Here is a 13167-nt window from a genome sequence, read left to right on the forward strand (position 1 = left end):
GTGTATTAGAGAAGAGATTATATTAATAAATACCTTTATTAGTTCTGTTTTAATATTGCATATCTTTTCTATATCTTTTCTGTATCTTTTCTGTTTTTCTGTTTTTCTGTTTACTGTTACCAACTCATCAAGTTGGCTAGATTGTTAGGTCTATATATGTAAGTGATATCCCACAGATATCATTATCTTATTTTCTAATCATAATACAGTCTATTGATTTTCTCTCAACTCTCTCTCTCATAGCCCCGCATATCATAATACACGAATAAATAAAATTGAATAGAAAAATCTTTCATAAATAAAATTCAACATATTCAACATGAATGGTATTACATTTATAACAAAATAAAATCTATTGAAATCCCAATGAAATCTATTACAATAAAACTAACAATTATCTCAAAATATGACAAAAAAAGATAATCCCTAAGTCTTGATGTTACATTCTATCAGAGCATAATCCTTCTATGAGGACTAAGCCTCGTCATTAATATCCTCAACATCATGCTAAAGATCACCCGCAACAATATACAAGAAAAGCAACACAAAACAAGGGGAATGAGAAATATCTCATTCTGGCTCACGATGTAAGATGTAGTCGGACAGTCAAACACAAACAAGACATATATCAACATAACACAGACATATTGATCATATAACATTCCATTAATTCACAATGTAACAATTAAATACCACATAGCATTAAAATACATTATGCAATGCACACTGATTACATGTTATCATACATGTGACGCTAGTAAAAATATCACATATCACACTTGTGTATTCTTGCTAGCAATACACGTAGAGTAGTCTAGGAGTACATGCTGAGTCACACTCTCAACACACTCTCATTAGGATGATATACTATCAGGGACTAGTTGGGATAACTAAACCGTGCAAGATACATCTCATGCTTATGAGGACAAGACTAAGACTTTCAAATTGAGCTAACCCTACGGTTTGTTCCCAAGTTTTTGCACAAGAGACCTTATTCCATTTCGTATCCCTAAAAACACTTTTATCCATATGATGCATGTCAAACAGACTCTATACATAACAATCCATATGATCTCACTAATTTACATATCACATGTCTTATCATATCACATTATCACATCATTTCACTGTTAACTGATCTCAATATAACAATTATCAATTCAACTATATCAATTAAATATTAGAAATCAATGGCATAAGGGATATGTCACTACAACTCATACATAGCTTGCAATCATAACACTAGTATACTCACATATCACAACTAGTTATCAATATTAATTAGTACAATGATTATACATGTTTGCAGTTTAAACACAACAATTACACAACATCATTCGATACACCTTAAGATAGAAAAATTATGAGACCGTCTAATCCTATGTTAATACTTTGACTATAGTTATTAAGTATTCAGATCAATAGCTTAACTAGTCTAACAGTCTTATCAATATCACACATTAAGTCCGTAGACATGACTATCATCAAAACATCCCAAGTTATCAACTTACATCATAACTTATTAACAATTATTTTCTATCATAATTCATCCTTTCTAAACATTGCTATAAGTAACTCAAACCATTTACAAACTGCACTTCTACAATTTAACCTTCTAAGACATTGTGTGATCCAAATGCCCTATCTAGAGCTATATATATGATATTAAGTTGATCTTAATTTTATTAGAAAGATAAGACAATTATCTCTAACTTTTATGTTCACCTCAAGAGTTAATTCATTTACTATTTTTAAAAAATATAAAACCACAACGTTTTAGCTTAAATTTGACAGTTTGACCTTTGTTTATTAATTTGATCATAACTTGAGTTATAAATTTCCTTTTTAGGTGATTCCAACGACATTTGATAGCTAACATTTAAGGCTACATCTTTAATGAAGATTACAAAACTTAATTTTATGATTTAAGTCTACTCGAAAGGCTTACAACGTATGCATATTACATTTCACGCATAAAATGAGGTTCATCTTTTAACTCACATAACTCGGTCATTCCTTAACATTTTTACGTGATTCTTGAGTCTAAACTTGTAGCTCTAAATGTCTACTTTGTAACTCAACAATCGAAACTTAATTTCATTAATCACACATAGAAAAATCAGATAAATGCCAAGGTATAATCATACCAAAATTTTCATAATCTAACACAACTCACATCCAAACTCTTCTCCCAATCCAATCGGTAAAAAGGCTCTATAACATGCAATTAACATTCCAAATCATTCAATTTACACATATCAATTGATATTTTCACAAACTATCACAAGAAGCTCCCTTAGGGTTTCCCATAGGAACCTTAGTGTAAAACTTAGAGAAATTGAGGTAGAAATTGTGTGTTCTCCTCTAGAGAATTCTTTATTAAATAATATGATTCCAAACTGATTTCTAGCATTGAAGTTTGCTAGAAAATGCTAACCTACAGCTGAACTAACTAATTAAGAATATAATTACATAATTATAACTATACAATCATGTATATGTTATTTTAAAGGGCTAGTAAATCAGCAGAAATAATGTCAAGTAATCTATCATCAATTCTATTGACATCCCCCTCAAATTGATGCTGATAAATCTAGAAGCATCAATTTGCTGATTAGGAATTTATGCCGCTGACGTGTTAAGGATTTGGTGAGGACATAAACTATTTGAACAAATGTTGAGACCTGAGATAGAGTGATAATTCTTCAGTCATTAGCTTCCTTGATTGAATGACATTCGACCTCTATGTGCTTCATTCTTTCATGATATACAAGATTTGTTGCAATTTATATGGAACTGGTATTATCAGCATGCAATGGAGTAGGTTGTGTTTTTGAATAACCAAGTTCGGAAAGAAGGCCCTGTAACCAAATAATCTTAGAGCATGCTGTAGACATGGACTGATATTCAACTTCAGTGAAGGGTCTGAGATTGAGGACAATATTAGGCTCAAATGAGCCGATGATCTAGGTCATAACTTGTGCGTCTTTGACCTCCCATTTGGCATGTGCCTCCGTGTGCGTTGATTTGTTAGGAGCAAAATCAGTTCCGTCAACATGACCAAAGCTCCCTGCCTTTGACAAAAATCTGGAACGGGAATGCATAAGTGGAGTAGTTCTTTCCATTAAGGCGAACGAAGAGGACATCATATTTATCAATAGACATTATGCTGTGATGTGAACAATGTGCAACGTGAACAATACTGGTGCAAGAAACTAGAATTAGGAACACATAGACTGGGGTGCAGCGGAAAAAAACTAGGTTTGAATTGGAACCGAGACTGATATTATGTAAAACTTAGAGAAATTGAGGTAAAAATTGTGTGTTCTCCTCTGGAGAATTCTTTATTAAATAATATGATTTCAAACTGATTTCTAGCCTTGGAGTTTGCTAAAAAATGCTAACCTATAGCTGAGCTAACTACTTAAGAATATAATTACATAATTACAGCTATATAATCAGTAGAAATAATGTCAAATAATCTGCTATCAATTTTATTGACACTTAGATCATACAATTACAATTCAAAACATATAATTGATCATACATTCAAACAATTCATGTCATTAGGAATGTGTAAGAAGAACAAGAGACAAAACAGACACATTTAGAGAAAATCTCTCATACATAGACATGCAACAGAGCTAAGATTAGGGCTAATCCCACTATTCAACGTACGCTTAATGAGGGACGTGGATTTTTGGGGTGTTCTCTTACGAGCTCTGGTTCTCCTTCCCATTCTTTAGAGTATATGCATAATATGGAAAATGAGAAGTTTAATAATAAAAGAATTGTTGGAACTTATTTTAAAAACTTAATCCACACTTAACCCTTAAGTAAAAATATTTTAACCATAATTATCTTTTTCTTTCCCTAATATATTAAAACTTATAAATAAATAAACATATTTCTTTCAACCCAAATAATTACAACAAAATACAATAATTAATAATTAAAAAATATATAATATATAATATAAGTATATTTCTCCCAACACAATTATATTAAAATAAAATATATAAAAAATTATAATAGAAACACATTTTTCTCAAAATATTTATCATAATAAAATATAATAAAAATACATATTTCTCTAATAAATATTATACAAAACAACTTTCACAAATATTTATTATTTAATTAAAATACTCATAATTATTAAAAACCTCTAAAATATCTTATAAAATCTTTTAATTAATCAAAATATCCTTTCAATAATTTTAGAAAACTTAGGGTGTTACAACCCCAAAACTTTCACTACAAATGATACAATTTCTTTCTATCATTCTCTTTTGCTTCTCATTGAAGATTAACACTATTTATATGAGATTCATTCATACTTACACACCAACAATCTCCCCTTCAAGCGTGAGTCTCTTTAACGTAGTATCATCCCGCTCAAGCGGAAGGCTTTTTCTACCCATGAGTATTCATTGGTAGCCTTTAAATCTTAACCATCGCCGTGAATATTCTACGTATATTTGCAACGTCACTTGCATCACTGTTAGGCCCCTACAACTTAGCCATTAGCCATTGCCTCCAATATGCTCTAGATATTTGTATTACTGCTTGCATTGCTCATTAGGCCCCTAGAGTCACTGTCGTTGATATGCTCTTATACTTGCATCATCTTTAGCTCACATCGATAAGACATGTTGCCTCACTTGTACATCATTAGGAGGACTTTCGACACAAGAGATCCTCATACATGGTTTGACCGCCAATTTCATTTCCCAATCTCGTCTGAGATGGTCACCTAGATGAACCATTGACTCAAATACCAATTGTTAACATGTGGGTTTGGGCCTAATTCAATCTTACAAAATTAGCTTGTAAGATGAGAATTATCCACATTTATATACTCTATTTAGGCCTTATCACTAGTAGACATGAGATCTCCAATACACTTCTTTCACGTCGAGGATTGAATATCTTGAACATGAAGTTTATAGGATTAGACATCTGCAAATGGTTCAATAACGACTAGATAGCAGGTGGCTCAGTAGGCACAACAAGAATCACTAGGATAGGCTCTGGTATCATCTTAGGACTTGGTTTTTGACAATAAGCTCTATTTAAGTCATATCTCTAGCTGTGGAACTAAACCACCACTCTTGAAGCTGCAATCAAGGCACAACTCCCAAAGAGGCCGCAACTATGATGGGCTAGGGGTAATTGCAACTAAGTTGACTTTCCAACACATGAAAATTAGGGTGCACTCTTTTGTGGGCCGGAAATCGAAGAAGGCTACTTAATAAGAATGCTATAGAATAATTGAGCTTGGCTTTATCGGATAATATAGATGTAATATTATTTGGTGTTAAGTCAAGTGCTTGGGTAAGCCATACAGGGGGTTGTGATATAATTTTTATTTCAGATAAAAATGATACTCTTTCCTTGCTAATGGTCATCCAAATGTTGTCATAATTAAAATAAGATTTTATATTTAAGTCATGTGGATTATAGTTCTGTCAATTATACTTCCTTAATTCTGTTTGGTCTTGGTATTTCAGGTTGTACTAAAGGAGAATATAGTCCTCACGTTATTCAGAGATGAGGTAATTTTCTCCTATTGGCTTTGGAAAAATGTCTTTAACTACAGTAGTTGACAATTTTGTAATCATCAATACACAGTCCATGCTTTTACATGAGGATTACCAGTTGTATGTTCTTCCTCGAATATTAGAATCTAAGAAGATGGCAAAATCTGGACGTACAAAGCAAAAAGAGGCAGATTTGGAGTACAATGTCACAAAACAGGTTGAGAAAATGATAAGGTACATACAGAATTCCTTTTTAAATACATTATTATGTCAGAGAATGAGAGAGGCCAAGATAGTAAAATTTTGTGACTTGTCCATGATTATTCAGGTTGCTATTTTCAGTGATTTAGTGACTGAATTGTAAGTTGTCTTGGAATAATTCTGAAAAGAATTTATGCATTCTAAACTTGGAAGACTGAAACAAAAATAATGTAAACAAAACTTAGTACTTTTGAATTCTTGTCCAGTTAGTGCACATGCCTTGATTATTTGATGCACTTTCTTAAAATTTAATATAATAGAAGGGAGATAACTGGTATGCATAAGAATTTGTTGAAGTGTACACATTTTGGTTCTTGGAGTGCTTATTTTACTCAAGGTTAGGGTTAGGGAAGTTTAAGATTTGACACTTGAATGTTATATTTTATGGGGTTCAATGGTTTCCTTAGCCTCTTTATAGAATGATGGAGTTTTGAATTCAAGTAGGTAACAATAAAGAATAAAATATTACTCTTTTTCTGAAGGAAAATTTTCTGTATTGTTATTTGTTACGTGAAAGTACTCTTGCAACTCTTCTAATTTTATGTAGATACTTGATACCTTTTCTGGGGTTGTTTTATTTTGTCACTTTTTAAGGATGATTCATCCTCACTACTACAATTGACTCTGATAATCACAAAAATGATTAACTTTTTCAGTGAAGTGCATGAGCAAGCAATATTATCTTGTGATGCCATACATCGTGAACGGAGAATTTTATTGAAACAAGAGATTGGGAGAATGGTGCTGTTTTTTACTGATCAGCCCAGTCTGTTGGCCCCTAACATTCAGGTGTCTTTTCTTTTGGCATTTTGAAGCATGATATAACTGGTGTCTCTATCGTTTGTTGCTTATAAATATTCTTGATTCAATTATACACAAGTGCATATTATTACATCTCTTTTTTGATTTCATATCATTAACAGACTATAAATCCTTAGAAAAACTGCAAGAAAGGAGCTATAGAAAAATATTTCTAGTTACTCAACCAGTTAATAATTGTTGAAAGAGATGAAGGATAAAAACATGCTGAATCCATGTGTCTCAACAACACAGGAAGTTTATTAAATAGGAAAAATACATGAGATAGGTATGAGTAGGGAATATTATGTTTCCCTTAATTATGACATATTTCCCTATTCTATGCTATAAATGGAAGATATATTTTCTTGATTTTCAGGACTCCCCCTCAAGCTGGAGCATATACATCAGTTTTCTAAAATAATGTTTGAGGGGATTTAATCTTTGTTGCAGATGGTGTTTTCTGCCTTGGCTTTAGCCCAATGTGAAGTGATATGGTATTTTCAACATGTAGGAATTGCATCATCAAGATCTAAAACTACTCGAGTGGTGCCAGTGGACATAGTAAGCATTTATTTATTATTCTTTCATTGCTATCTTTTTTAATCAAACTAATGCCCTTTTAAGCAAATTACATAATTTCTAAAACTATCGAGAATTGGACCAGGTCTAAGTCAACCCCAAAAGCTAGCTTAAGGGGTGAGTATTGCCCCAGCTTTATGAGGACTATTTTGGCCATATTTTTTGTTGATGTAGAACATATTAAATTATTAATACACCCCTCACATCCAAGAGCAGGTGGCAGAAATCTAGAATGTGAAGTTTTCTGGGTTGGACATATGTGGGTGGCCCAACATTAAATAAGGAATCAATGAAAATTAATCCAAAATACAAGAAGTAAGGAAACTAAATCTATAGAAATAAGGAAAAAGTATTGAATTATGACACTCATTCTCGACCAGGTGAATGGATATTTATTTATCATTTCCCGAAGTACTATGTCGGAAGTCTTTCGGTTTTGGTCAATACATTTGCCAACTAAAAGGCTGAAGGAACATAGGTAGTAACTATGAGACTAGTATCTAATTTTTCCTTGATGACATGCTTGTCTATCGCAAGATATTTTGCATAAACTTCTCATAGTTACTTTTAAGAGAAAAAAAAGAAGGAAAATGGAAATAAGCTTCTTCATTAGCTAAACCTAACTTATGCATAAATTAAAAATAAGATTCTGAAAAAAGTTAATAGGAGAAAGTTTCTACAAATTAGCTTATACATAAGGTAATTTTAGCTTATGAAAAAGCTTATTTCATTTTTCTTTCTATTTTTTTTTCTCCTAGAAGTGCTTTCAGACAAATTTACCCAAATAAGCCCTTTGTCCTATCATGTTGAATTGGATTGTTTGCAAAACTGATGGTATACTTATTGTTACAAAAGAGTTTCATAGAAGCTGCATACTTAATCTTGAGATCATCAAGTATAATTTTCATCCATAATAGTTCACAAACCCCTTGGGCCATAACACAAAATTCTACCTTTGCACTAGACCTTACAACCACATTTTTGCTTCTCACTCTTCCATGTAACCAAGTTACCACCCAAAAACATAATTTCTTGAGGTAGATCTCCTATCTGTTAGATAATCTTAAATTTTAGAGATATCCGAGTTAGTTTATCTGTTTTATTTGTTTCAGTTTAGATAAGATAGTTTTTGATAAGATTTGTTTTGATAAGATATTTTGTTATCTTCTTGTTAATTTGGTACGTTGTACAATGGCTATTTAAAGGCCATCCCTTATTCAATGAAATACACAGTGAGTTGCTACGTTCACCCAATACTAGTATTACTCGTCTCTCTTATTTTTCTACAAATTGGTATCAGAGCTTTATGCTCTGAGTGCCGAGTGTGAGAGGAAAACAGTGTGCGCCTGTGAAGGAGAAGAAAGAAGAAAGAGAGAGTAATGGCGAAGGTTGTTAATGGAATGACCGTACCACAACTGTCAAAGAAAACCAATTATGATAATTGGTGTTTACAGATGAAGACCCTGTTGGGTTCCCAAAGTCTATGGGACATAGTGGAGAAAGGGTTCCAAGAACCCGAGGAGGACGAAGACCAATCTGTGGCTCAGATTGCCGCATTGGAAAAGACACGAGTGAAGGACAAATCGGCTTTGTATTTTTTGTACAATGCCGTGGATGAGTCAGGTTTCGAGAAGATTGCAAACGCTGCATCTTCAAAGGAAGCATGGAAGATCTTGGAGGTTGCGCACAGAGGTAACCACCGTGTCAGACAGATCTGACTTCAAACTCTCCGAGGAGAGTTTGAGTGTTTGAAGATGGAGGATAAGGAACAAGTATCCGAGTACATAACTCGGGTGGAGAAGTTGGCTAACCAACTCGGAAGGAATGGGGGAGCCAATGCCAGCAAGTAGAATTGTGGAGAAAATCTTGAGATCATTAACAGATGATTTCGAGAGTATTGCATGCGTAATTGAGGAGTCAAAGGACTTGTCAGGTTCTCTCAGTGGAAGAGCTCGCTGGGTCACTCGAAGCCCACGAACAAAGGAGGAGGAAGATGAAGGGTACTCTTGATCAAGCATTACAGGCGCAACTTGATTTGAATGAAACTCAGAACACCCAGGGCCGAAGATCAAGTGGACAAGGACGAGGTGATCAAGGACGAGGCAAAGGACGATGTGATCAAGGACGAGGTAGAGGACGAGGTGATCATGGAGGTGGACAAGGACGAGGTGATCGTAGCCAAGGAAGTCAGCCAAGGTCGGAGGTGGAATGTTATAAGTGTGGCAAACTCGGCCACTACGCAAAGGAATGCAGATCGGCAAATTGCTACAACTGTGGCAAATACGGTCACATAGCAAAGTATTGCCGAGCTAAAAGCCGAAGTGAAGAGAAAGAGAAGAATCTTCTCACAGAAGAAGAGGATGAGGAAGCAGGAATTTTGATGATGACGCAGAGCTCGGAGACCAAGCTACGTCCGAGTTGTGCCGCCGAGGTTCAGCTAAACTTGAGTTTTGTGGAGAGATCAGTAGTTGAGCTTCCAAGCTCAGAAGATAAGTCAGAAGTCGAGCTTGATTCGGGTTGCTTAAACAACTCGATCTGGTATTTGGACACTGGAGCGAGCAATCATATGTGTGGAGAAGAGAGTTTCTTCAACGAACTCATCAAGGTGAAGGCTGGATTCGTGTCATTTGGGGATGATTCCAAGGTGGCGGTAAAAGGGCGTGGAACCATCAAGTTTATGCAAAAGGATGGACGAGTTGGAGAAATAAGGAATGTCTACTACGTTCCCGAGCTTAAGAATAACATCTTAAGCATGGGGCAGATGATGGAGAAAGGCAACTCGGTTCTGATGAAGGATCGAGTGCTTTATTTGAAGGATAAGCATGATCGTTTAATAGCCCGAGTGGAGATGAAAAAGAATCGGATGTATAAACTGGAGCTGAACATCATTCAAAATAAGTGCTTAAAGCTGGACGTGAAAGATGAAGCAATGATGAGGGATTCTCGTTTTGGGCATTAAACTTTGGAAGTTTGGCCGAGCTGTCAAGGAAGGAGTTGGTGCACGGACTACGTGGTACTGGGCATTCAAGAACAAGTTTTCCGAGCTTGCCCGAATACAAAGCAAAGGAGCAAGACATCTACAACTCCACTGACGAGTTACATGTAGTATGTCTATTGACAGGAACAGAAGATATAAAGTTTGAAGAGGCGGTACTTGATGAGAGATGGAAGAAAGCAATGGATGAGGAGATCGGATCAATTGAGAAGAGTGAGACGTGGAAGCTGACAGATTTACCCACAGGAGCTCGGCCAATTGGTTTGAAGTGAGTATACAAAAGGAAGACAAATGCAAATGGCGAAGTGGAGCGCTACAAAGCTCGTCTTGTGGCGAGAGGTTATAAACAGCAGAAAGACATTGATTATGATGAAGTCTTTGCACTCGTGACAAGGATGGAAACGATTCGATTATTACTGTCCTTAGCAGCTCAGCATGGATGGAAGATACAACAAATGGACGTGAAGTCAGCATTCTTGAATGGGGTGTTGGAGGAAGAAGTCTACGTGGAGCAACCTCTAGGGTACATGAGGAGAGGTGAAGAGAAGAAGGTGCTGAAGCTCAAAAAGGCTTCGTATGGTTTGAAGCAAGCTCCTCGAGCATGGAATGAGAGAATAGACACATACTTCAAGAGAAATGGTTATGAACAATGTCCTTATGAACATGCTCTCTATTTAAAGAAGTACAGAGGAGATATATTGTTCGTTGCTCTATACGTGGATGACTTGATATTCATGGGAAGCAAAGCTGAGCTAGTTGAGGAGTTTAAAGAAGTGATGAAGAGGGAGTTTGAGATGACCGATTTGGGCATCATGAAGTACTTTCTGGGTTTAGAGGTGGACCAAAGAACAACAGGTATTTTTGAGTCCCAAAAGAGGTATGCCGAGGAGATTTTGAGCAAGGCAAAGATGCTGAATTGCAATCCAGTTTCTACTCCTGTGGAACCTGGAACGAAGTTATCTAAAAATGGAGAAGCTGAAAAAGTTGATGCGAGCAGGTACCGAAGCCTAATCGGAAGTCTAAGGTATTTGACAAGTACAAGACCCGACCTGATGCTAAGTGTGGGAATTGTAAGCCGCTTTATGGAGGATCCGAGGTATTCTCATTGGAAAGCATTAAAGAGGATACTAAGGTATGTGAAGGGGACGATGTCACTTGGACTGTGTTTCACTAAGTCGGACAACTACCGACTTACTGGATACTCGGACAGTGATTGGTGTGGAGATGTGGATGATCGGAAAAGCACAGCTGGGTACGTATTCTTCATGGGAAACACGGCTTTCACTTGGCTATCAAAGAAACAACCAATCGTAGCTCTATCAACGTGTGAAGCCGAGTATGTAGCAGCATCTTGGAGTGTCCAACATGCAGTTTGGCTTAGAAACTTGCTAAGCAAACTGGAAATTATGAAAGCTGAGAAAGTATTGATCCGAGTAGATAACAGGTCGGCAATCGAGTTAGCCAAAAATCCAATCAATCACGAAAGAAGTAAACACATCGACGTCCGATTTCATTTCATCAGGGAGAAGGTGAAAGAAGGAAGCGTGGAGCTCGAACACGTAGGAAGTAAAGAGCAAGTAGCTGATATCTTTACAAAGCCATTGCCGACAACAACATTTCAGGAGTTAAGAAAGTTACTCAGAATGAAAGAAGAAGGAGAAATTTAATCTTATGGGGGAGTTTTGTTAGATAATCTTAAATTTTAGAGATATCCGAGTTAGTTTATCTGTTTTATTTGTTTCAGTTTAGATAAAATAGTTTTTGATAAGATTTGTTTTGATAAGATATTTTGTTATCTTCTTGTTAATTTGGTACGTTGTACAATGACTATTTAAAAGCCATCCCTTATTCAATGAAATACACAGTGAGTTGCTACGTTCACCCAATACTAGTATTACTCGTCTCTCTTATTTTTCTACACTATCAACTACAAACCTTACATAGTCTGCATCCGTGTATACTTCAATGGACAATTTTCCCTACTTTTTGGGTAATAGTCCTTGTGTGGTCTGAAAGAGAGGAGAAAAGGGAAAGATTAAAATTTGATATGGAGACCGTAACATGCCAAGAAAAAAAATTGTCATCTAATAGTAATAGATGTGTTGGTGAATGGTTTTAAAAATGCCCTAATTTGTTAACTTGTTTGATAAAGGGTTGTTGGGTGAAAAGCTCTTATTGCATGCTTTATAATTTTCTTTTACTGTGTAGTTAGTTTGAATATATTGATAAGGTGGTTGACTTGAAATTTCATAATCATATTTCCAGGATCCAAATGACCCAACAATTGGATTTGTGTTAGATGGAATGGATCATTTATGTTGCTTGGTACGCAAATACATTGCAGGTTAGATTAACTTTATGTATAATGATTTATCTCAGATAGCGAACATGATACCTTTTAACAACTGAATGTACTTTTATTTAAATTTAAATTTAATGTTAGGTTGCTGATATCAAAATCAGATTTTAATATGATTTGATGTTATTCGCCTTTATTATGGAATATTTGGGTAGTTTAGATCATGATTAGATTATTCACTTAGTGGCATGCACTTACTTCTAAGGGCACACTAAGGATGCCAAAACGTTCCTATAATGAAGGCAGATAGGGTTTGAATGTGGGAGCAGAGCCCTCTAAGATTAGGAGCTTTGATACCTGTTAAGTCAAAAGACTATCTTAGATCCCTCAAGCTTTAAAGTTTTAATGTTAACAAACAAAATACTTTTATAAGAGAAAATGCCTTTAAAAACGTCTTCAAAAATATCTTTAAAAATGCTTAGCAAATAAAGTATAAGTCACAAATTATGTATAAGACGATGTGAATCAGACGAAACATACAGTCTGTCACGTATATATTAAATGCTTATTATTTATTTGAGACTAACGACAAAGTTTGTATTGAATGCTTCATTCCTTAGCAAATTGAACCACAAAGCCATCTTAGAACTCACAAATCTATTAAAGAGAAGAACCATGTTTTTCGTTAG

The 13167-nt window shown here is 35.1% G+C and overlaps 1 pseudogene across 1 annotated transcript in view; it reads left to right on the forward strand.

Moving 5' to 3' along the window:
• Window positions 1-13167, forward strand: part of LOC109805580 (protein NAP1-like) — a 49114-nt pseudogene that overhangs the window by 11641 nt on the left and 24306 nt on the right. Inside the window, exons 9-13 of the transcript XR_014432574.1 lie at window positions 5514-5558; window positions 5635-5777; window positions 6461-6593; window positions 7056-7166; window positions 12445-12523. The product of XR_014432574.1 is annotated as a protein NAP1-like (transcript). The remainder of the gene's footprint in view (window positions 1-5513; window positions 5559-5634; window positions 5778-6460; window positions 6594-7055; window positions 7167-12444; window positions 12524-13167) is intronic.

This window comes from Cajanus cajan, chromosome 3 (assembly GCF_000230855.2).
Source record: "Cajanus cajan strain Asha chromosome 3, NIPB_CcT2T_4, whole genome shotgun sequence".
Lineage (NCBI taxonomy): Eukaryota > Viridiplantae > Streptophyta > Magnoliopsida > Fabales > Fabaceae > Cajanus > Cajanus cajan.